The 26,204-nt window shown below is 39.6% G+C and overlaps 1 protein-coding gene across 1 annotated transcript in view; it reads right to left on the bottom strand.

Annotated features, from left to right (window-relative positions):
* Window positions 1-26,204, bottom strand: part of ANKRD55 (ankyrin repeat domain 55) — a 590,869-nt gene that overhangs the window by 159,999 nt on the left and 404,666 nt on the right. The window contains exon 9 of the mRNA XM_042939212.1: window positions 15,611-15,720. The gene's annotated coding sequence lies outside the window, so the exon portion shown is untranslated. The remainder of the gene's footprint in view (window positions 1-15,610; window positions 15,721-26,204) is intronic.

The raw sequence follows: 26,204 nt of genomic DNA on the forward strand, positions 1-26,204 counted from the left end.
CATCCCCAGCAGCATCACCACCACCGTCATCACCAGCAACAACCGTAAATACTGTATATATACTCATGGCCTAATCCCTGAACTATGAATGTAACATTGTTTGGAAAAAGGGTATTTGCAGATGGAATTAAATTATGGATCTTGAGATGAGTAAATCACCATGGATTAGAGGGTAGACTCTAAATTCAATAACAAGTAAGTATTTTTCTAAGAGAAAGGCAGAGGAAGATTTGAGACAGAAGAGAACACAGAGAGGCGAAAGAGAGAACATAACCATGCAGGCAGAGATTGGAGTAAAGTGGCCTCAGGTGAAGAAATGGTGACAACCATTGGAATCTGGAAGAGGCAAACAATAGATTTCCCCTAGAGCTTCCCAGGGGAGGAGAGGTCCCGCTAGATTTCAGACTTCTGGACTCCAGAGTTGTGAAAGAATATATTTTGTGGTAATTTATTACTTTAGCCTCAGGAAACTAATACCTAGTGCTTTCCAGGTTTCAAGGTGCTTTAGTATATGTGATCTCATTTGATCCACATACCCCTGCACCTCATAATAGTTCACTTTGGGGATCCAGCTCCACCATAAAATGACTACTGGACCTTGTGCGAGTCATAAGTCTCTCTGGTCTCTATCCCTTTATTTGTAAAACGGGTCTAATAACAATGCCTGCCCTGTGCCCTTCAAAAAGATGTCAGGAGGCTCAAAGGTAAATAATTCATGTGAAAAGTTGTCTTTGACCCAGAGCTATTTTTATGCAGGAAGTCTTGGGTGACAACTAATTCACTGCCTGGAAAAGGATGTGGGCACTATGAACATACACCTGCTGGGGCATGGGCATGCTACTGCCACCTTCTCCAGGACCATTTGTTGTTTGAACCCAGTTTCTCCACTGGGAATCATTGGGAAACTAGGACAGGGACAGAAATTTAACAAGGCAAAGCTCTGCTGTGGGTCCAGTGATTGCATGAGCTGAAGATTGGTGTCATAAGGCTGGCTTCTCAAGAAACATCTGGTGTAAGAGCAGAAAAGCAGAGAGGCTTGTTGCCCAAAAGCCCTTGCTCTCTGCATGATCAGAAGCCAGGGACCACCCCAGAAGGTGTGAATGGAAGTTCATTTTCCTGCTGACCTTTCATTCCTAAGCCTTTGGGTGATGATGGCTCTGAAAGGTGGTAATTAGTGCCAATCGAGGTGATGTTTTTGTGAAGCTGACACCTCTCCATTAGGAAATGGACTGAAGCCAGTGGACCAGCCACTCAAGCAGGGCACAAAAAGCTAAATAATCAATGCTTGGCCAAACCTTGCACAATTAGTGTCTTCCTCCAACCATGCTCTAGTGCACAGTGGAAACCCTTGCAAGGATGGAAAATGGGAGCTACAGGGTTGAATGGCACCATAAGCCTTGGAATAGAAATATAAACAATGACAAGGAAGAAGAAACACAATGGGAGAGAGAATAGGAATGGGGGCAGGGTAAGTCAGTGTGCTTGTACGGGAACAGAATAAACCCAGGCGGAAGAGACTAGCATGTATTAAAGTCAAAGGCACTACTCTAAATTCAGTACAAAGCAATTTACTGATTTTTAATGAATTATGTCACTTGCATTCTGTCAAACTTCTTGCCTCCTGTTCTTCCACTCTTTATTCAGTCTCCACAGGTACCTAGAATTCTACTAAAACTTGGCTTCATTAAGGAACAAAAGCTTCACTCCAGTTATTACAGTACCTTCTAACTTTCTCCTCTTTTTCTTTAGCCCCAGCCATACCTTTGTCCACACTTAATTACAAGCGATATTTTAAAAGACAAATCTGAATGTGTAACTCTCATGCCCAAAACCATCACTGGCTTACTCTTTCTATTTTACTTAAGACAAAATCTAAGATCCTCAATACAACAAATAACACTTTCTGGCTGCTGCTGACCTCCCCAAGGCCAACCTCAAGCAGCTCCCCTTATCACTTTGTCCTGTCCTTTGCACCTTTCTTTGCTGGCTTGGAGGCCTTCAAACAAGTTACTTTATATGTACATATGGGAATATATCTGTATGTGTGTGTATATGTATGCATATATTATGGAAACAGACAGTCAAGTTTGATACATATCTAACCAAGAAAGATATATTCCCTTAGCCTGGGAAGCTCTTGCCTCTGCCCTGTGCCTGACCAATTCCTACTTCCTATCCCTCTGACACACAGTAAGGTCTTCCCAAGCCCCTGCTCCTCACTTTTGATCATGTTCTCTTTATTACTCACTCTAACACTGCTCTTTCTCTTTTTCCTTGATAGCACTTACCACAACTGTTATATATACATGAAATATAAGTGTATATTAATATATTAACATACATATAAGTGTTGTTTGCCTTTTGGCCCTCCCAAAGAGGTAGGGACATATATGCTCTGTTTCCTGCAATAAAGCCACATACTTTACCCCAACTCCAGATATTCTGATATTCAGTTACTCAGGAATTAGGGTGGGGGCAGGGTTGGGGCATTGGCAGTTTTTCAAAGTTCTTCAGGTGATTCTAGTGTGCAGCTGGGGTGGGGACTGTTTATCCATCCTTTCAATAAGGAAGGAACGAAGGCCCAGAGAGGTCATTGACTTATTCAAGGTCTTCAAGCAGCTATTAGCAGTGGAAATGAGGACTCAGTGGACCCCTGCCTTTTTATACACTATAATGTTCCTTCACTTAACTTGGAGAAGCTTTGTGAAAAGGATAGAGATTCCTTTCAATTTTTTTGCATTCTTGCAAAATAATTAACTCGTACCTGTTTGCATAGGATTTCTCTGGTTTTAGTGCTATAAGAAGGCGGAAATGGAGGCACCTGCATGGCTCCATCAGTTGAGTGTCTGACTTTGGCTCAGGTCCTGATTTCATGGTTTGTGGGTTCAAGCCCCGAAAAATTGGGCTCTCTGCTGTCAGCCCACAGCCTGCTTCGGATCCTCTGTCTCCCTCTCTCTTTCTGCCCCTTCCCTGCTCTTTCTCAAAAATAAATAAATAAACAAACAAACAAACATTAAAAAAGAAGGGGGAAATAATGCTTCTTACATAATTGTGAAGGTTAAATAAGCTAATATTTGTAAAGCCCCGAGCACAAAGCCTGAGCAGTTCTAAGAGATCAATTAATATTAGCTTTTAAAATGTTACAAGAGTCTTTGGAAACGAGGTAGAAACACTCTTCCTTCTTGCCTTCCTGCCTTCCTGCCTTCCTTTCTTTCTTCCTTCTTTGCTTTGTTCTTTTTTCTTAATACAGTGTAAATATACAATGGAGATGTCTCAGGAGGTGTAAAAATTGCTAGAGCAATAAAATACCTCTTTTTTTAAACCAGAACTCATTACTGTCTGTCAACTTTAAATGCCACCCACACATCCCTAGGTAGTATAATTTCTCCCCACCAAGTGAAAGCATTTCAAGGTGCTCAATCATTAAACAGCTACTTAAAACAACTCTCTTTCAGGGTTTCTCTTTCCCTTGGGCATCCATGCTTGTTACTTTGTCAAAGTGTCTATTTCCTGGAATCAGGCTTCAGCATACTGCCTGGATGTTGCTTTACCAGACTCATTGTTTTTGTAAGGCAGCACTGGAGTCCTTGGGATACCAACTGAATTTAATCCATGGGGTAGCTCTGGGAATCAGGAAATGATAACTATGTGGAACTTACTCTGCTAGCATTTGCTTATTAATTTGTTTTTTGTTTATTTTCCACATAGGCCAAACAAAAGATGGATTTGGGGACAACTCCATCATGGTAACTGGGGTGTTCATTTAGTCTTATCTCACTAGTCCTGGCTATCCTTGTGTCTTTAGCAAATCCATATTAGAAATGACAGTTCATTTGTGAGTCCATGAACTAAGCAGAAATGCAGCAAATCAGAGAATTTTTGAGAATGGGGCTTTGAGGATTACCTCATCCAACCCCCTTGAGAATATTGCTCATTTAATATTTTGTTAATGCAACATTTTGCAATCTATCAGGAAATTCACTAGTATCATTGCCCATCAAATAGTGACAAGAGGACTTGGGGAAGCTGCAGATTTCGATATTGTAGGGAAGTGGGTAGGTGAGGGGAGAATAAATTTTGTGTGGGCACACACCAGGGAGCAAATCAGCAAGGAAGGGACGCTCTAGGATGATTGGCAATCAAGAAAACATTAAATCTACAAAGTGAAAACCCATCTTTTGTGAAAGAAAGCAGATCAGCAGTTGCCTGTGGCTGCACAACCACCACTGAACTAGTTCCTCAAATGAGTGACTTGGCATCACCCTTGAACCCTGACCAATCAACTCGGTCACAGGTCCTACAGATGCTACCCTTTAGATGTTGCTCATAATCAACCTTTTCTCGCTATCCTCATGGTCACTCTCTTGGGTCAAAACTTCAAAAATGTTACCTATTTTTTTTTTTAGGTTTTGAGTTGGGGATGGAGGTGTGGAAAGAGCTAGACTTTCATAGCCATTCTCCAGATTTTTGTTGACTTGAACCTGAGTATGATGTGAGATTAAATGATTTTAAAAGGATGTTTTCCCCAGAGTCCTAGAAAGATGCTCAAGAGAACATAATTGAATGTATGGAGTATAAATTAGAACAGCCAGGAAATAAGGTAAGAAGACCAGTTGGAGGGTCCTAAAAACAGGTAAGATGTTTGAAGATTTGACCTAAGACAGTGACCATGAGGATAGCAAGAAAAGTGTTATTAAATCAAAGAAAATATAAATAAATGTGTACAAGGCTGGGCCCTGTGCTTGGCATACTACTGGATTCAGGAGAGGACTCTGAGAGTGCTGAATAAAGCAGCAAACCATTTCTGATAGAAATTCTACACAAGGAAATCCCTTAGCCTAGAACATGCAAAGGCAGACAAAAAAGATGTGGAAATCTGCACACACACACACACACACACACACGACTGTATCAGCATTTCATCACTCTCATGAGTAAGTGCTACTTTCTTGACTCTTTTATCCCTTGTAAATGATCCTGCTCATAATGTTTATAATAAGGCGCAGCAGTAATAAAAATGATGAAAGATAAATGGATGTATTTAAAAAGTAGCTGTGCAAAAGACTGTTTATGTTGCATGGCAGACCATTTTTCATACTAAAAGTGGCTAAATTTCTCTACATAAATCATGATCATGTTCACTGCTTTTTCCTGTAAAGACTTAACTGAAAATGCATTGTCTTCTCTAAACTCTTCCAGGTTTAACCTCTAGTCTTTGTATATTGGACACTGGTTAGCAACAAATGGCTTATTGTTGGTTTTATCTGAAGGTGAACCGCTTCTCTCTGGGGGAATGCTAATTCATGAGAAGCCCACAGAGCTCTTTTTTTTTTTTTTTTTTTTTTTTTTAATAAAAAACCATTAGTATTCATTTTTGGCCTTGACATAAAACAGAGAATAGAGGATTTGGGATCCAAAAGACCAGAAGCGAAGACCCTTAAGAGAGATTCTGTTTCTTCCTATTGTTATGGAACAAAAAGGGTGTCAGGACTGGCCTTCATTGCTCTTTTCTAGGCCTTCCTTTCTCAGTAATTCTTCCCAGTGAGGAAGAATTACTGTTTGTTTCTATACCATCAATCTCTCCATCTCTCCACACCCCCAACTCTCCCCAGCTGACTACTGAAATCTAAAGATGTTTATCAGATATTTCTCTTGCTTGTATTAAGGGTTTTGGTGGATTAAGTCAGAACAAACTTGTCATATACATAAGCTTTATACAATCATCATCACCAACACCGATTTCAACATCTTCATAAATAAGAACATTATTATAGTGTCTATTTCATATTGATCATTTACTACATTCCTGGAACTGTGTAAGAATTTTTCATACATTATTATCTCATTCAATACTCACCACAACTTCATGCAGTATGCAGTAATATTGTTTTCATTTCATGTATGAGGAAGTTGGAACTTGGAAGTTTAAATGACTTGACCAACGTCTCAGAGGGTGAAAGTAGCAGAGCCAGGACTGAAACCAGGGCTCTCTGATTGCAAACCCCATGATCTTTACCACTGTACCATGCACATAAGACAAGTACTCTTCATTGTTTATGGCTTTTTACTTTAGGAATTTTTTGTGGCAACACCTTATTCCCAGGCCTAATTTCATGGCCACCTAGAGGCATATACATATCCTACCAACTCATCTTAAGGCTGTTCTGAGCAGAATATAATTACAATGGTAAATCTTTTTTTTTTTTCTTTTTAAAGTGGCCATTCAAAATAAAACATGTAGCAGTTCTTACCCTCACTAAGTGTGATTTGTGGAGAGCTGATTCTTTGTAATCTTAATTCTATATTTTCTGTTCCTGAGTTGCTTTTCTAAAAAGCCTTTATTTGGAAGCATTAAGTCAAAGAGGGAAACTTAATGTGAATTTAAGAGCAGATTAGTTTATATTGATTTTGAGTTTTATTCCAGTTCTGTATTTGAATATCACTTAGTAAGCAAAACAGTAGCAATCTTCTTGCCTATAAGGAATAAATTATAAATTCCCATATTCCCTAAAATAGACTTTACAGAAATAAACTTCACTGATATGAAGTTAATTTGAATCCATTTACAAAAAATTCATCAAGTATGCATATATTTAACAAGAATGTACAATACTTGTACACTGAAAGCAACAAAACATTGCTGAATTAAAATAGCAGAATTCACTGGGAGAGATATACTATGCTTATGGACTGGAAAACGTAACATTGTTCAACGTCAATTGATCTATAACAGAGAATAAAGAGGTTCAGAGCATGCCACTCCAAAATATGCCACTTTGGAATAAGGATTATTTTGAGCTGAAGGCAGTTAAGAAAAAGCAGCCACATGGGTCATGATTTCATGGTTCGTGGGTTGGAGCCCTACATCAGGCTCTTTGTTGTCAGGGCAGAGCCTGCTTGGGATCATCTGTCCCCCTCTTCTCTCTGCCCCTGCCCCCCTTGGGCTCCCCTTTCTCTCTCTCAAAAATAAATAAACATTAAAAAAAAACCAAAATCTTTATGTAATACAAAAATAAAGAAATAAAAAAGAAAAGAAAAGAAAAAGCCACAGGACAAGCTCTCTGCCCTCCCCCTATCTGTATGAAACCAAAACACAAATTCCTACTGTTGAGTTGTTCTCCTCCTATTTCCTTACCAGGAAGGGGGGCCCTCCTTATCCTTTGAGGTGAGATGGCACTGACAGTCTATAACAAACAAAACGCACTAACTAGACCTCATCATCCATTAGCTTCTCTATATATTTACCATCCCACAGTTTGTGACCCCTAAAAGCCTAAACCCCTTTTCCTTTATTGTCACTTCTCTACAAATTTATCTTCCTTTGTTAAAATGCTGTCTAAAATCCACATTCTAACCACTCCTTCCATTTATTCAACACTGAGTTTCTCCCATATGTATATGCACCACTCATGTTAATAAACTTGGCTGTTTTTCTGTTGTTAATCTATCTTTTGTCAGTTTACTTTTCAGTGCCACAGATACAGAATCCAGGAGAGTAGAAGGAAAAGTTTTTCCTCCACTATAGGGTCAAAAAACTATGGCTCATGGGCCAAACTATGGTTCATGGGTCAAAGCAGGCAGCTTTGGAACCTGCCAGGTATGGAACGTGGCCATACCTATTTTCATTTATCTATTGCATGGCTCTTTGTGCCACCCCCACCCATCTAAAATACAGTAAAACCTTGGATTGCAAATAACTCGTTATGCAAGTGTTCCACATGACAAGCATACATTTCTAATAAATTTTAACTTGATATGAGTGATGTCTTGCAATATGAGTCGTACATGAGGCCGAATGTCACATGATCACAACTGAGCCACTGGTTCTTGAAATTCACTTTGGTATACAAGTGCTTTGGATTACAAGCATGTTTCCAGAATGAATTATGCTCGCAAACCAAGGTTTTACTATCTGACCCCTTAGAGAAAAAGTTTGCCCACTCCTGAGCTACAGATGTAGCATAATCTCAGCTAAAATCCAACAGACATTTTTGGCATGTAAAAACTGACAAGCTAACTCTAAAATTTGCATGGATATTCAAAAGACCTAAGTTAAAAATCTTGAAAAGTGACAATGTTGGAGGGCTGTTAGCACCTGATTTTAAAGTTAATTTGTACTGCTTAGGGCTCTGCCACCCAGTTGGCATTTTTCCTAAATGCCAACCTCTTCCTTCCTTCTTGAACCTCTTCCTTCTTGATCCTGACTTTTAAGGAAGTCACTGCTTGGGAGGAACCATTTCTTTGATGGGTTTGTATAGGAAAAGGAGATAGATTTTCATTCCATAGCTTTTATTCAGTTCTGATGAATAAACGAACTCGATGCCTTCCTTCCAAGGTTGGTACATATGAGTGCCACTCCAAGGGGAAAGATTTTCATGGAAGGATTTCTGCATCAAGCAGTCCCTGACTTGAGTGTCTCCCACTCCCTGGGATTCTTCCACCTTGGCCACTTCTGCTGTAACCACTTATGATTCCACTGTTTCTCTTATCCTTCTTGAGTTCAAGTGTGGGGAAAATCGAAATCCTCTTCTTTTTCTTGTTCCTTTTACCTCATGCATCTTCTAGTATCCTCTACCTCTTAACCTCAAAACAAGCCAGTTAACTGATGAAACTTCTTATTTTTAATTGGCAAAAGACTTCTAACATATTTTTTTAATGTTTATTTATTTTTGAGCAACAGAGAGAGAGAGTGAAAGTGGGGGAGGGACAGAGAGGGAGACACAGAATCTAAAACAGGCTCCAGGCTTCAGGCTCTGGGCTGCCAGCACAGAGCCCGATGCAGGGCTTGAACTCATGAACTGTGAAATCATGACCTGAGCCAAAGTCAGATGCTTAACTGACTGAGCCACCCAGGCACCCCTAATTGGCAAAAGACTTCTAAAGGCTATGAAAACCAAAAGCAGAATAATCAAGGAAATAATGAAATCCACAAGTGTCTAACCTATAGAGCTTGGTTTATCGATCTAATAGTACCAAAATTATGTACAAGATATTCAATTTCTGTTTGGTCCCATGCTTTGTCTCTGGATCTTTGTCATCCTTGGGTCACTTCTGACAGGTGTGAGGTGATACCTCACTGTGGTTTTGATTTGCATTTCCCTGATGATTAGTTATGGCAAGCATCTTTTCATGTGTCTGTTGTCCATCTGTGTATCTTCTGTGTCCATCTTTTCTTGTTTTTCCCTCTCTCCAAAGAAAGGAAGCAAAGCCCTTCATATACTTAGAAACTGTGGCTTAAGTTTACTTTCTCCAGGTAGATCTTGTTATCATTCTCTTAACCAGATTTGTGGTTCTTCTCTAAGTTTTCACCAAGTACTGCATTTTCTTCTGCACTATGAACTACAGCTGCAAGTGATAGTCTACCAAAGGTCTGACTTACGGTGATTATAAAAAGATTATTACCGTTCTATGCTACTCTCTTAATATCGCATTTGGTGCCCAATCTAGTCACAAGACTATATCACTACTTTACTTTCTGATTCTGCAAATATTTCATTTAAATATGTATGTGCTTACCCAGTTTACTAATTCACTTGAAAATGTCTATCATTATTACAAAGGCCACTTTGCTATTTTTTTTCCTATGTTCCAATGAACTTGTTCACTGTTGGGAATGGAATTCTTCATTCTGAGAATGAAGCAGAGGGGTCATAAAACTACATTCTGCATATTTTCCCTATTTTCTATGTGTGCATTCCTTACTGATTTAGAAATTATTCAAGTTTTCAAAAGAAGAAATGATTTTAAATAGGAATAGTTAAAACATTCTAATGCATTAGTACTTCTCTCTGGGGTGAATGTTAAAAATAGGAGTTATGTAGGTGGATACAGAAAAACTAAAAGTAGGAGGAAGAGGGAGGAAGCACTCTAATTTCTACTCAACACACAACTATTCAGGCTATTCAAGAAGTGATGGGATTTTAGGTCAGCCAAATTTGTGAAAGGTAACCTGAAGGAGAAAAGGACTTGAGGATATGGTTATGGAATGTAGTCCTCTCTAACTCACCCCTGTCTTTACCTTTAGATCATTTTATACAGAAAGAAGGCTTATAATCTCTAGCAGTAAAGCTTCTTCATGAACACAGTTTAGTTATGGAAACATACTCCCATTTGTGATCTCACAAAAACAAAGTGGACTTAAAATATTAGCATTATTTCTTCATGTACTACTTCAGTATGTAGTATGAAAAATAGTTTCATTATTTTTGAGGTTTCAGGGCTTAAAGATCAAATTGGGTTAACGAACCTCCCTTATTGACGTGCAATGGAGAAATTCTTAAACTATATGATCAAGATCAGCTAAATGTTGTAAAAACCCCAATATCTCAAGGGCTTTTAAAAAGGTTTATTTCTTGCTTTCACAGTATAATGCAAGTCTCTTGGAGGTGGAGGAGCAGTGAGGGAGGGTCTCCTCCAAGAGGGCATTTAGGCTTCTCACATGTGGAGGTTATGCCATCTTCCAGGACCATGAGGCCCTTCTGGATTCTCTGCATTGGGCTGGCAGAGAAGAGAGAAGAGGGAGGGAGTGGAGGGTAGAGCCTGGTAGTGATGGCCATTGCTTCCACCCACATTCTTTTGGGCTAACTGTAAGGGAGACTGAGAAATATAATTTAGCTGTGTGCTCAGAAAGAAGAGGAAATAAGTTTGGCGATCATCCAGCTAGTGGCTGCCATATAATTTAAATTAAAGATCACACATTAGCATCAGGGAAGCTTAATGTTGCCCCCTGTTGGGGTTCCTTTGGGCTTGTAGTGAATTCTTTAAAAATTCAAATTACTTTAGGGGCACCTGAGTGGCTCAGTTTGTTAGATGTGTGACTTCAGCTCAGGTCATGATCTCACAGTCTGTGAGTTTGAGCCTAGCGTCAGACTCTGTGCTGACAGCTCAGAGCCTGGAGCCTGCTTCATATTCTGTGTCTCCCTCTCTCTCTGCTCCCCCTCTCCCTCACTCTCTGTCTCTTAAAAATAAATAAAATTCAAATTACTTTAAAAATTTGAATATGAGCAGAGTTCACATTAAAAAAAAAACTATTATTTTTGGGTTCTCTCCAAAACTCAGAAGATCTAACAGATCTTTTGGACCTGCTTTTCCACTTGATATTAAATGGCTGGAATGAAGTAGCAGCTATCCCCTTATCCAGAGGCCAGCTCTCCAGTTAACCCTTGAGCCTGCTTCACTCACTGTGACCTGCCTGGCCTCTGAAGGAGCTTACACTTGCATTCTCGGGTCTCAATGACTTAATCTTTTCTATATTTTATATCTTGTCACTAATATGCTAATAACAACAAGAGACTTGAATAGATTGATTTGGGTCTGCAGTTGTTAGATTATGCTTTAATCATGGTGAAAACTACTAGCCAACTCTTTCTGAAACTCCCTTTCTCAATAGAAGTAATGCTCTAATTATGAAAGAATTGAGATACATATTTTATTTTTAGCTTAATCACTAGTTTAGTCATAATTCACATTCTGAATAGGAATGATAATCTATCAGGAACACTGTTGAATGTGAAAACTTTGCTTTCCTATTTCTGCCTAGGATTAATGCTTGCTGGGCTTATAATCTCAAAATCCTTTTTATGGACTAAGAGCTCTTTACAGAAAAGCAGGCCTCAAGCAACAGAATGGTCCTTAGGTTGGTAGCAGAACAGTTTACAGAAATACAACCTAATTCATGGCTGTTGATTATTGGCTATTTGGGGGAGAGGAGTGAGGTAGGGTAGATTTGATGTAGCTATAAAAAAAAAATACACCTTAAATAAAAGATAGATCCCTTTGTGTCTCTTTTAGTTTAACTTGAAATTGTTCCACAACTGACATTTGGAATATTAACCTACACTGAAGGGGAGGCTTTTGGGTGCATTTTAAACAACAGTTATAACTGCTTTGTTTCTTTGAAGAACTCTGCACAGATATCTAAGAGTTGAGTGTTAGAAGTCCGTATGTCATTCTAAAAAGAAGGAAATAGATTATCAAACTTAAAATCAAACAAATTATCTGCAAAGAAATTATCTCTTAACAACCTGGACAGGTGAAAAAATATATATAAACATACCTAAGGCCAATTAACACAAAATGAAAGCACCACATTATATTGAGAGCTTTATCTCTTTTGTTTGCCTTTTTCTTAACTGAGCAGAGATTAAAGTGTTATTTTTAAAAGTCACCTGAGGGTATTTTAATGTTCCTGGTGAATTTGCTTATGCATGTAAAGGCAGCCTTTCTATTGCTTTTCAGTTCACATGTCTGGATTTATATAGAAGTTATATGAATTCTGTGTGAGAGAAGTTTTGTTTTGTTTTTTAATTTTTTTAAGTGTTAATTTATTTTTGAGAGAGATAGAGCACAAGTGGGGGAGGGGCACAGAATCCAAAGAAAGGTCTAGGCTCTGAGCTGTCAGCAAAGAGCCCGATGCAGGGCTCGAACCCACAAACCGTGAGATCATGACCTGAGCCGAAGTCAGATGTTTAACCGACTGAGACACTCAGGTGACCCTTGAAGTAGTAATTAAAAATTTTTTTTTGTTTAATGTGTATTTATTTTTGAAAGAGAGAGAGAGAGAGAGAGAGACAGAGAGACACAGAGCACGAGCAGGGGAGGGACAGAGAGAGAAGAAGACACAGAATCCGAAGCAGGCTCCAGGCTCTGAGCTGTCAGCACAGAGCCTGATGCAGGGTTTGAACCCACAAATCACGAGATCATGACTTGAGCTGAAATCAGGCGCTCAACCGACAGAGCCACCCAGCTGCCCCAAGAAGTTTTCAATGAATTTGTAAAAGCACCAGTGGAAAAACTGACACTGTTTTCAATTTTTATTAATGATTTGGATAAGGGTAATAAGATACTACTGCAATTTTAGACTTAAGTCAGCCCCTGGTATCAGAGAATAAAGAAATAGCAGAATTACAAATTCTGGTGAAGACAGAAAAAAAAAAAATCTCCTTTGAGAGAAAATATGAATGGAAAATTTTTAAAAAGTCACCTTGAATGACCATCAAGGGGAACTGTCACTGGACAAAAAGAGGTTATTGGATGATGTGGGCTGCAAGAGGCCCACTGAAGGCAACCAGCATGATTCCAACTCACTCAGCTATAAATCTTCACCCAATGCTAGGAAATAGTAATTATTATCCTCTTGCCCCAGATGAGGAAACTGAGGCTCAGACAGATTGATCAACTTGCCCAAAGTCCATAAGCTAAATAATTAAGGCTGTAGGCATTCAAGTTCAAGGCCCCCAGGCACCAAAGTCTGAAATGAGAACACCGAAGAGTGAATATAGAGAAACAGCATACCAAGAGAGACTCAGGTTGCACAGAAATGGACAGCAGCTTAGGTTTTAAATGTGGTTCACTGACTAGATGACTAAAAGGAGGAAGTTTCAAAAGACCTGAGGCAAAGTGGGCTGAAGGATGTAGCAATTCTCCCTCCAACTCCCAGAAACCAAGGCCAGAGCGTGGGCTTAACCAGGGCACTTTGGTACCAGAAGGATACATACTGGATAGATTCCAACAGAGCAATAAAAACAGTGAAGGGAACAGAGATTTATCTGTTGGAAAGATACACAAATCTAAGTGCCTCAAGCTTGCTTGGAAGGGGAGGAGGGTACCATGGACGGCAACTCTTTGAAGTGTGCACAGCACTGTGGAGACAGTGTTCTGCCATGGGGGTGTACCTGGGAGTTAGAAGTGATGAAATGTGGACAAGAAACCTTTGAGCTGATAGCAGTAAATGTTTTTTGGAAAAGCTTCAGGATAACTCCTTCAGGCTCTGATGTTTCACTTTCCCTGACTCACTTTTTTTTTCTGAGATTCCAGTGTCTCCTGAAGGAACCCCTGTCCTATGCAGCCCCCACTGCTGCACAAGGAATGCAGGCTGGGTTGGTCCTCAGGGATGGTGCTCCCAGGGGCACAGCGGAGGGAAGATCCAGATGGGCTGGGCAAGGTGACTCATTTGGTTTTCCTCCCATGGTCATTTCTATGAGTCATACACTTTCATCCAGTCCAAAATATGGGAAAGTAACATCAAAAAGCTTGTCTAAGATGTTGTTATCAAATATTTAATGGAAAAGAAAAATCCCCTCTCGTATGATCTGTAAAGAAATGTTTATTTAGGCTTTCCATTTGTTGCTATTTCTTTGCTTTATCAGCATCCAGGAGGTGGGGTGAGGAGAAAGGAGGATGTAATCAAGACAGAGTAAGATTAAGGCAGCTCCGCACTTCTGGTCTGAGGCAGTGACCCAAGCTCCTGACCCCTGAAAAGAAAGCTCAAGCTCTTTTCCAATAAGCAAGTACTCCTCTCCTGAATAAGACAGGCATTCTAGTCAACTGAGTATTCAGCTCTGTGTTTGTAAGAGCATGGTGCCCATGTCTAGATGGCTGGAGATAGGGTAATGTGGTGGGTGGGCAATGTAGAGCAGAGACTTTGACATCAGATGGATCTGGCTTTGTCACTTATTACTAGCTATGTCTCAGGCAGGATCCTTGACAGCTCTGAGACTTAGCTTTCAGATCTATAAAATCACTATTATAAGAAAAATAATAGTAATGGTAATGCTAACAAGTCTATCATTGATTGAGCTTCTTACTCCATACCAGATATTGTTCTATGGACTTTACACATACTATCTCGTGTAATCTTCACAGCCCTAGATAACGGTATTAATATTGTCCTCATTTTCCAGGTGTGGAACCTGAAAGGACTTGCCCGATCATGCGATTAGATAGTGGCACAGGCAGCAGAATATCTGCCTCCTCAGGTTGTTATGAGGTTTACTAGAAGTAAAGCAGTTAAAGTAAAGGTATTAATTTACACTAAATGTACAACATATATATGCTTTTTTAAAACTAAAAACAAGGAAGGGGAAACTCCTTTTCTAATTGTCCCAACTGTTATCTCTTTCTTTTTCTTTTTCTTTTTTTCTTTTTATTTATTTTTTTTTTAATTTTTTTTAACGTTTATTTATTTTTGAGACAGAGAGAGACAGAGCATGAATGGGGGAGGGTCAGAGAGAGGGAGACACAGAATCCGAAACAGGCTCCAGGCTCTGAGCTGTCAGCCCAGAGCCCGATGCAGGGCTCGAACTCACAGACCGTGAGATCATGACCTGAGCCGAAGTCAGACGCCCAACCGACTGAGCCACCCAGGCGCCCCTATCTCTTTCTTTCTAAAATAAATGAGTCTCTCTACTGTCAAGATCCTATGTAAGGGTAACCCACAGTATTTCTTATGTTTTAATCCAAACTATCTAAATTTCATAGACATCATTTGCACAAAAGCTGTGTGCAACACTTTATACTAGGCTAGTATGTATTCCCCAGCTCTGTTCAAGAAACCACTGTGTTCTGCCAATCAGTCAAATTAAACATGCAGAAATCACTGAAAATGTACTCTCAGTAAACATGCTCACAAATCCTGGAGCATACTCCAGAACAAAATAAAATATCTTCTCTACACATACACGTGCAACTCTAATTGGTATTCAAGACTATTTTGAAGATGATGCTGAGTAAAACTTTCTTACCCTGTATGTTGATTGGTGTATTAGTCCGTTTGGCTGCCACAAAATACCACAGGCTAGATGGCGTAAGCAACAGAAATTTATTTACTCACAGAGGCTGGAAGGTTCAAAATCAAGGTTCCAGCAGGGTTTGGCTTCTGGTGCGGGTTTTCTTCCTGGCTTGTAGATGGCCACCTTCTCACCATGTTCTCCCAGGCCTTTCCTTGGTGCATGTGAAAGAGAGGAAGAGAGCCTTATAAAGCTACCAATCCTAACAGGTTAGGACCTGACCCTCATGACCTTATTTAACCTTAATCACCTCCTAAACGTTCTAGCTCCAATTACAGTCACATTAGGAATTAGGGCTTCAACATATGAATTTTGTGGGGAACACAATTCAGTCCATGGCAGTTGGTTAGTCTAAATTGAATTTTACACATGATTCATTAAAATTTTCTATAGATTGTGATCATCACTAGACCAGTAATTGCTGAAGGGCTGTGAATCAGGTGCTTGTGTAGTCCATGAACAGATGAGATGTAAAATAGATAAGATCTCTTGGTAAAGCAGAGTGAAAAGGGTCTCAGAATATAGGGTGGTGGTGTTCTTTCTAAAAATAAGTCTTGATGGCTATTGTGCTCCTGATAACTGAAGATATTTGGGAACATAAACAAGTTGCCCAAAAGCAAAAGTTAGATCTGGAAAGGAAAGAGCCCATTCTGCAGAAGGAACATGTTTTTTCCAAATGGTTTGCATAATTTCCTATGTAGCTTTCATGTTACAGAAAACAAACACTTAGGCATTTTGGATGACTATGTGGACAAAGTTTCCATGTCTCTAAAAATTCACTGGGGCGGCTTTAGTTCAAGAAGTATTGTTAACTTTCCTTCCTTATGTCATTTAAAACTTTGGAAAATATGAATGTGCTTTTGGCCTTTTCTTGCTTGTGGACTTCTTTACTTTCTCTCTTTGACCACAGGCATGCTCAAACACTGGGGATATCTTTGTATGTGGGTCAAAATGGAGGAATGGGGAAATGGGAAGGGTTGGATTTTATTTTATTTTATTTATTTATTTATTTATTTATTTTTTAACGTTTATTTATTTTTGAGACAGAGAGAGACAGAGCATGAACAGGGGAGGGGCAGAGAGAGAGGGAGACACAGAATCAGAAGCAGGCTCCAGGCTCTGAGCCATCAGCCCAGAGCCCGACACGGGGCTCGAACTCACTACCGCGAGATCGTGACCTGAGCTGAAGTCGGACGCTCAACTGACTGAGCCACCCAGGCGCCCCAGGAAAGGTTGGATTTTAAAAAGTAGGCTTTTTCAATTGTAAAAACCTAGAAAATAGTCAAATCCTGGTGTTCAAAATAGGACCTATTTTTAAGGCTATTGTCTTGAGAACAGATTTTCAAGAAAAAAAAATTTTAATCTTTCTTTAAGAAATCAAGATTTGGAGACCCTATTGGTTCTTCCCACAGGGAAGCAAAGAATCACTCTTTCAGGACAATAAGGCCAAGATTTGCTGTTTTATGGTGGAAAGGTTATAGGATGCAGTGACCACATGTTAGAATCTTGCTTCTCATAGGGTATGGTGGCCAAAGAAGAGCCGGTTAAAAAGACCTTCATGGCCTAGGAGTTATTTGAATAGGTAGAGGGAACACTGATGGCAAAGACGGCTGGTTCCCACTTTCATACGATCCCAGGAAGAAACTAAATTTCCAGCTGCAGACTAAACCAGTGTGCAGGATAGAGTGTTCAGGCAGTAGGGGCCCTAAGGTTTTGTGCCTCTATTTCTGTGTGAAAAGCCTGAGTCTCCTGGGGCCCTCTGTGGTGTTGTGCAATAGAGCCCCACATCAGGTTCTGTGCTGTCAGAGATTCTCTCTCTTGGGATTCTCTCTCTTCCTTTTTCTCTGCCCCTTTGTCACTTGTGTCTTCTCTCTGTCTCTCTCTGTCTCTCTCTGTCTCTCTCTCTGTCTCTCTCTCTCTCAAAATAAATAAATAGAGAGGGAGGGAGGCAAACCACAAGAGACTCTTAAATACAGAGAACAAACTGAGGGTGGATGGGGGAGGTGGAGAGGGGAAAATGGGTGATGGTCATTGAGGAGGGCACTTGCTGGAATGAGCACTGGGTGTTGTATGTAAGCCAATTTGATACTAAATTATATTCATAAAAAAGGAAAAATAAATAAATAAATAAATAAACTTAAAAAAAATAAATTCGTATTGAACAAATGAAGGCACCTGACTGCCTTGAAGGGTTGGCCCCAGAGTTAATTTGATTCAGAAAAAAAGTACAGGTCAAAAGAATGCTTATTGTTTTGCCACTTTCTCGTAGTGGAAAGTCCCAGCCAGTTACCAATTAATAATGAGTATCAACACAATTTATCTGGTGCTTAACAGAGGGTGACTTCTGAAGATAACTCCACAGACAGAGCCTATTGTGAAACAGGGTGAATTCTGCCACAGTGTATTCCTTCTCTGGTCTCAGACTAATCACTTAACTCCTGAAATGCCACACATGGAAAATGTGTTCTGTCATCAGCCTTGTATGAATTAACAAGACTATGTTCCATGTTCCAGAAGCACAGCAGGATGATGCAGATGTCACTGGGCTCCTGGCTTTGTGAGTTTACGTGCTGAAGGATATCTGGGTGAAAATCAATGATATAAACACAAAGGAACTATTATTAGGGTCATCATATTGGCATTCTCATATTGAATCAGGTCAGGGGAGGATGAGACAAGGGCAGGACTTGGGCAAGTGACAAGACATAGTAGCAGTGGGAGCAACAGTGCTGGGTAAACAGTTGTAAATCCTCAAGGCTAGACCTTGTTAACATTTTACAGAATTCTTTGTCTCTTTTAAGCAAGCTACAAAGCAAGAAAGAATTCACACAACCTCTTTGGAGGTCAGTGGGATTTCTCTGTTTCTGTGGGAGATCACTAATCACAAACTAATTTGTACCTTGAGGTTCACCAAGTTGGATTTAGAAATCAGGCACATTTTGCTTAGCAGCTTGGAGGAGACAGCTGTAGGTAGAGGTGGAACACACATAAAAATGACTGGTTCTCCTACTAATTGAAAGGAAACTCCACAGTTGGGTTAAGAGAAGCTACCTAACACTCTTTCTGGTGCCCTTTTGGTGACTTACTTTTGTTCTTCCTGCCCTATTTGGCATCTTGGCACACTAAGTTTCTGAGGCTCTGAAGAGCAGCATGTTTTGGGTCATTTCTCCATGGGTGTAAACTGAGGAAGGAAGGAAGTTTACTCTCAAAGCACATGAAGCAAGGTTATGATTTGGGGACAGAATAAGAAGTATTAATATTTTGTTGAACATAAATGGCCAAGGAGCTGATTTCGGTAAGAAGCTTCAGGCAGAAATTTCAAACTGTAATGGCTGTCAAGTATTAAGGGGCAAGATGCCACTAATTCCCAGGGGATTAAAAGTACTGCTAATTTTTCTCAGGGACATTTCAACTTTGAAAAGGGTATCAATTTAAAAACACAAATTAAATGCTATCTTTGAGATGAAATGAAGCCATAAGGAATTAAACAATTGGCCACTAAGTGGGATTTTTCTCAAATAATCCTTGAACTGTGTGTTCTAGAAAGGACTATGTGTACAGCATAGTGAGAGAGGGATAAGGAGGATAGCAGCTGAGGAGGAGGACATGTCTGAGGAATGTGACCTTAGGATACTCAGGGAAATTTCTACAAAGGAAAAATCTGACAGAGAAACTGAAGAAGTGAACTCAATCTCTTGAGGTGTCTGGGCCAAAACACATCTTATGACTTTGATGATAAAACAAAAACAAAAACAAAAAAACCAAAAAACTATGTATTTTGAGTATTAAGATAATGAAGATCAAAGCCAGAAATTTTGGATGAAAAGAGGATTACTGTCATGTTTGAAGCTTTAGAAAAAAAGAATGGAATAATCTTTGGATCAAAGTGGCTAAAAAGTGGATATTTGGGTGCCTCAAAAAAAAATCTTGCAAACATTTACATAGAAAATTCATCATAATAATGTAGAAAAACACATGAATGCATGCTGCATGGAGTGAAGCTTACAGTAGGAGTCTGTCATTAGTGAAATAGCCACGTGTAAGTAGGATTATTTATCCATTGTTTATAAATCCATAAGATTAATTGGTGAAAAATATGCTACCATAAATAATAAAACTCTTTTCCATCCACTTACTTAAAGAACTACTTTACTATATATTGTTTAATTACATTCACATCAATCCTGAGAAACTATTTAGAGCAGGTTTTAGCAGGTTTTATAGTTGGGAAGGCAGAGCACAGGGAGGTTACGTAGCTTCATAAGGTCAAACATAGTTGCGAGCATTTCCCTGAATTTGGCCTTTGGATACCTTAACTGGGACTCTCCACCAGACCATGAGTTGCCCCGTAACCAACTCCTCTGAAGTACTCAAACCTACCAATGAATAAATACCAAAACAAAACTTGAAAGGGCCTCAAATACAAAGGTCACCAAGAAATACTAATCACAGCCATGCTCCAGGCCAGCTTCAGGACATTCATATGAATTTCTATGAATGGAGAGGAATTTTTTTTATGTCTGAGACATAAAAAGGTAATACATTTACCCACTGTCTGCTAGAATGCCTGGTTGATAATTCCTTTGGCTTCAGAAAGCAGGTCCTTGATAATGTAGGTTGAAGGCTTTGGAGAACTGTGGGTAAGATGTCCCAGCATGACAGACCACTGAGACCAAGCAACTGAGTGAGACTCTAGAGAGCTCACGGGCTTCTGAGGTGGTGCCTAGAGTTTGGTGGAGAGAAGCACCTCAAAATGAGGATGGGCACAGAAAGAGGCAGTTGGAGAAATCCTGAAAAGTATTTTTGTTTGTCTGTTTTGACCTTTTCCAGCCTTTGGGAATCATGGAAATATAACAGCACAGGTCTTGAGGACAATCTACACTGGGATGTGGAATATCTGTGTGATTTTAGACAAGTCATCCTTATCTATCAAATGAAGAGGTTAGACTCAGTGAGGTTTTTTCTACTCTAGTATGTTATGATTTCATGAAGCAAGTCTTAATTTAGCACTTAGAAAGATCCTTGGCTCACACAAAGTTACTCCATCCAGAAGGAAACTGCCTTTACAATCTGTTTCAGGACTTGTGTAGGGACTTAGCACAACAGTTAGTGATTGCCTTTGTCGGTTGCCAACTGTCTGGAGAGTCCCAGAGTACATGTGGGCATTGTCCTAAGCTGGACAAGTCAGGAAAGAGCTGCAGAGGCAAAGGACGGACACTGCAGGAGAAACCAGGAGTGACTCAGAAATGAGACCATTCTCTGCATCCAACTCTCAGTCCCCAAACTGGGCTCCTATTGTGGAAATTAGACCTTTGAGCAGTGTTCCATGTATTTATTCTACTTGTATCAAAGAGGCTTTCATCTTCCTAGAGCAAATTATTAACACATTCCACCAAAGATGTGAGGGTGGAGGCCTGGCCTTGGGGAAAAAAAAAAAATCACATCATAATAAAAAGCTGCCCGAAACATGAACTTAAGAAAAACGAACACAAAAGCCCCCACTTTTAATGACAGTGGTTGGCCAGATGCCAAAGTCCTTGTGCCCAGAGGAGCATGGCTGGCTGATTTCTTGTCCGTGGGCTGACCCTTCTGTGCCCAGGAATTTTCCATGCGATGGCCAGTGGTGTGGGAGGTGGGGCCTTTGCAGGTTCAGCAGGTTGAGGCACTCACAGACAGTTGTCTTTGACTTTAGCTAGAGACCAAATTTTGTTGGCTGAGTGAACAGTGACTCTCAGTTCCAGGCAGTAAATCTTTGCTTCTTGAGATTATTTCGTTGGGGAGTGGGGAGAGAATAATAGAGACAAACAAAAAAACACACTTCAGAAAGACCAACTACTCTCAGGTACATCCAAGATGGGAAACATTTACAATGAGAAGTTTCATGAATGATTACTCCCCAAGGCAAGAGGCTATAAGGAATAGTTTCTAGACAGAGATTATGCCATTTTCTACAGCTAGTTCCTTGATTTACAGGAGTCATTTGGTGTTCAGGCACTTCCTTTGAGATATAGCTCCACTATATGTGGAAAAGGGCCTAGTGTGAAAGAGTATACAGAGAATTATTTATTGCTGTTGAAAACCAGGACCCAGGGTCTGATTTTGTTTTTGTTTGCCTCTTTAAAAATGTTTCCTAGTAACACCAAGATATATTATCACAAATCCCATGTTCAGCAACTGTGACAACCAAGATTCATGAACAGTCACAAACATGTTGTCTGACATTAGCATCAGTTTCTCCTTTTGGGGATAGAGGAAGAGCAGAGAAATTGAGAAACTGAGAAAACAAGAGGGAATTGAAATACTTCATCCAGTTGAACAGCCAGTGCAGCCTTGAGTAAAAGCAGTCTAGGATTTGGGATCTTGGCTTTGCCATCTGAAATCGAGCATTTGCGTGTGAAGAATAATTGCTGACTCTAGTGAAGATGGATAAATATCCTTTGTAGTGATCAAAATCACTCTTCTAACAAGAAGGGCTCTCAAAAATCCCATAATTTCACCTATAACACACATGGATTTTTAAACTTTGGCTAATCAGAATAAGTATCATTTGCTCAGCACTTGACTGCTTTAGAATGGTTCTTACAACAATATCTGTGCCAGTGTTATAATTTTTTGCAATTAATGTATTCAGAAACTTGGGCTCAGCATGTATATAATTTGCCGAAGTTTCCTCCTCCATCATCATTACTCTACTCCTGAGGTTCTCAACAAGGGACCAGTCTCTACCACCTTCCCTACCCTGGGAATGGGGAATAGCTTTTGGTGATATCTGGAGACATCCTTGTTTGTTGACAAAGGGGGAAAGAGCCATTGGCATCTAGTGGGTGGAGGCCAGGGGTGTTGCTCAATACCCTAGAACATACAAGATAGCTCCCAACCCCCAATATTACAAAGAATTATCCATACCAAAAGTTAATAACACCAAAGTTGAGAAAACCTGCTCCACATAGTCTCATTTTAAAGTTCCTTTTTGACTTCAGTGACCATTTCTATACTGACAACTGTCAAATCCATTATTTTTATTATTTCCCAAATTCCATACTCTTTTTACTAATTTCCTAACAGAGGCCTCTGCCTGGTTGTTATGTGGGAAGCTTAAACATAATATGACAAAAATAGATCTTCTTCACCTCCTATATTCTGATATTTAAAAAAAAGTTTTTTTTTTAATGTTTTTATTTACTTTTGAGAGAGAGAGAGCTAACAGGGGAGGGGCAGAGAGAGGGGGAGAGGATCCCAAGCAGACTCCACAGTATCAACGCAGAGCCCAATGCAGGGACTAAACCCATGAACTGTGAAATCATGGCCTGAGCCATATCTGAGTCAGATGCTTAACCGACTGAGCCACCAGGCACCCCAATTCTGTTCTTGATCACAAACCCTACCATCTAGGGTTTCTCAAGTTAAAAGCATGATTGCCATTCTTGACCTCTTCCTTCCTCTTCTATTCCCCACTCACCCCAATCCAATCATTTGACAGGTCTTTCAAATACATCTGAGAAACATCTCTTGCAACTGGCCTTTCCTTTCCTTCACACTGACATCATTTTAGCATTAGTCCTCGTCATCTCAGGATAAATTGTTGCCTTAATTTGGCAAATCATGCCAGGCAGTATCCTCAGAACCCATGAGTTATTATTATCCTTCTTATTTTACAGATGACGAAAACATGGTGCAGAGAGTAAGTGGCTACTCAATGAAGAGGAGGGGTTGACCTCAGGCCAGACTCTGTGCTGTCAACCACTACACTCTGCTACTTCCCAATTCATTATCTTAGACTTGACTTCTATCCTTTCCTACATGAATCAAATGTTCCAATTACTCTGAACATCTCCCGACTCTTGGATCTTTCTAGAGCTTTTCACATTTTTGTGTCATTGAAAATGATGCTTCCCTCATCTGGAACACCCTTTCTTCCCTCGTTCTGGCTAGCTCCTAGCCATGATCCAAGGGCCAGTTCAGATAAAAGCTCTTCAAGACCAGGTATCATATCTTATCCATATTTTCAGTCTCTAGCCCTGTATCTGTTTCATAACAGGTACCCAAATTTTTACAGAATAAAAGAAAATTACTTTCTCTTTCTACTACTTCCAATGTGAAGTTACTTTGCAAATATTTTCCAGTGAAAATGGCTCCATCAATATCCCATTTCTTCCTCAAGGCAACTAATTAGAAGTTAATGCTTGTATATAAGTATATACAAAGGTAAGCTTCTTTAAAATATATTGATTATATGAGTTGAATATATATATCCAATAATATTATATATATTCAATATACATTGAATATACTATAGTATTGAATATATATTCAAATCATATATATTCAATATATAGTATTGAATATATATATAGTATTGAATATATATTCAATATAGTATTCAATATATAGTATTGAATATATATATAATTCAATATATAGTACTGACTATATATTAAATTCAAAGAGGTGGTGTCAAATGTTCTGAAGAGAACTAAACACTTTTAAGGTTTGTTTATGATCCAAAATTTCTGCTTCAGGTTGAAAATAAGTCTCTTATCTTTGGCCTAATAGAACTAAAAAAAAAATTGCTTTAAGAGTGATTTGTTTCAAATAATTCATCTCAGAGTGAAGAAGAAATTCAAAAGATGTTTACATTGGAAAGTCTACCCCACGTTCACATTATTTTAACAACTTTCCTCTCCCTCTCCCCTGTCCCCTGACACCATGAGTCGTTGAAGTAAAGACGCAATATGGTGCAAGGATTTAAGGTCATTCTAATTTCTATTTCTCTCATGACTAGCATAAGGCAAATGAGAAGACAAATATTTCCTGCAAGCATCTTCTTTGTCATCAGCAAAAGAGGGGAATATATAGTGTAGAAAAAAAATCCTTTGGCAAGACCATAAAGTCTTTATGTTCAGAAACAAAACCTGATTATCCCCTGGTCCATTAATTCTCCCAAACCATTAGCAATTGGAAGACAAGGACAAAAAAATGAAGATAAACAAAAAAAATGTTCAGAGGCTGTGAGAGTTAAAATGATTACTGAGATATGACCCCTGTTCCTCAGATGGGGAAAAGTATAAAAAAAGGTCATTCTTCCCTTTAGCTTCTGGTAATATGAGAATCAAATCCTGCATTTTCTTTGTTAAAATGACATTTTCTATCTTTTTTTCCTCACCAAATAGGATAACTATTCAGCATGAACACATTTTTAATGGGATAGTTCCAGTATCCTGTCCCCAGAGGGTCTTAGCTTTGTCTCTGAAAACCCATAAAGTCAATGTGGAATTATATTCATTAGCACTCCTTTTGAAGGGGTCCTGAGGTATGATCCCGAGGCGTTAATCCCGTGTATAGCAGTTACGTGTGCAAAAATTGCAAACTTAATCTGTATTTACTCAGGAAAGTGAAAAGACCTATTCCTTTTGTTATTCACATACCCAATCAGTCCCAAGGCAGTGTCAGCTCCATATGATGGTGGGTTTTCTTTAGGTCATTTCTTTTATGACTTTGTGGGAAATCAGGAAGTAAGTGTTCTTCTTTTGGGCATAATTCCTCCACCCTGAAGAACAGTTTTAAATGGCTGCTGAGGCTGCTCTTGGCTTTCTAAAACCAGGACTTTCATACTAGCATGTTTTTTCATGGCTATTCCCCTTGCCTAGAATTCTCCCTCACACCTTTCTACTTCTCACTTCATGTAGTTCATTATTGCTTCAATCTCACCTTAAAATCACTGCACTTCGAGGGCGCCTGCGTGGCTTAGTCGGTTGAGTGTCTGACTTCGGCTCAGGTCATGATCTCATGTTTTGGGAGTTCAAGCCCTACATTGGGGCTGTCAGTGCAGCGCCTGCTTCAGATCCTCTGTTTCCATCCCTCAACCCCTCCCCCACTTGTGGTGCCCTCCCCCCTCCAAAATAAAAATAAATATTAAAAAAAAAATCACTGCTCTTTGCTGGCCTAACAAATAAACTAGGCTATAGTTTTTATTTAGACCATCCATTCTTAACCTTAGCTATGCATTAGAACTACCTGGGGGTGCTTCTAAAAACTATTTATTGGGGCGCCTGGGTGGCGCAGTCGGTTAAGCGTCTGACTTCAGCCAGGTCACGATCTCGCGGTCTGTGAGTTCGAGCCCCGCGTCAGGCTCTGGGCTGATGGCTCGGAGCCTGGAGCCTGTTTCCGATTCTGTGTCTCCCTCTCTCTCTGCCCCTCCCCCGTTCATGCTCTGTCTCTCTCTGTCCCAAAAATAAATAAAAAACGTTGAAAAAAAAAATTAAAAAAAAAAAACAAAACAAAACAAAAAAAAAACTATTTATTACCAGGCCTACCATGGATTAATTAAATCTTACTATCTAGGATGGGTATAGATAGCAGTACTTTAAAAAAAATAGCCCTAGGTGGTAATGAGCATAACTTTCTTCATATCTCCATAGGAGTTCTGAGCTACTTGCAAATATTGGTTCACTGTCTCTCTTTGTCATTATATCATATAATGAAGTGGGGAATTTTGTTTACCAAGAAATCTCAATGTGAGAGAAAGAAGAATTCATTTTCCAGGTGTGTGGTCCCTTCCCCAGGAGCAAGAGAGGGAAGGTGGTGGATGGGGGTGATTCATGGATCTTCTGGGTCCACTTCTCTAATCAAAAGTAAAGA

Source organism: Panthera leo, chromosome A1 (assembly GCF_018350215.1).
Source record: "Panthera leo isolate Ple1 chromosome A1, P.leo_Ple1_pat1.1, whole genome shotgun sequence".
In the NCBI taxonomy this organism is placed as follows: domain Eukaryota; kingdom Metazoa; phylum Chordata; class Mammalia; order Carnivora; family Felidae; genus Panthera; species Panthera leo.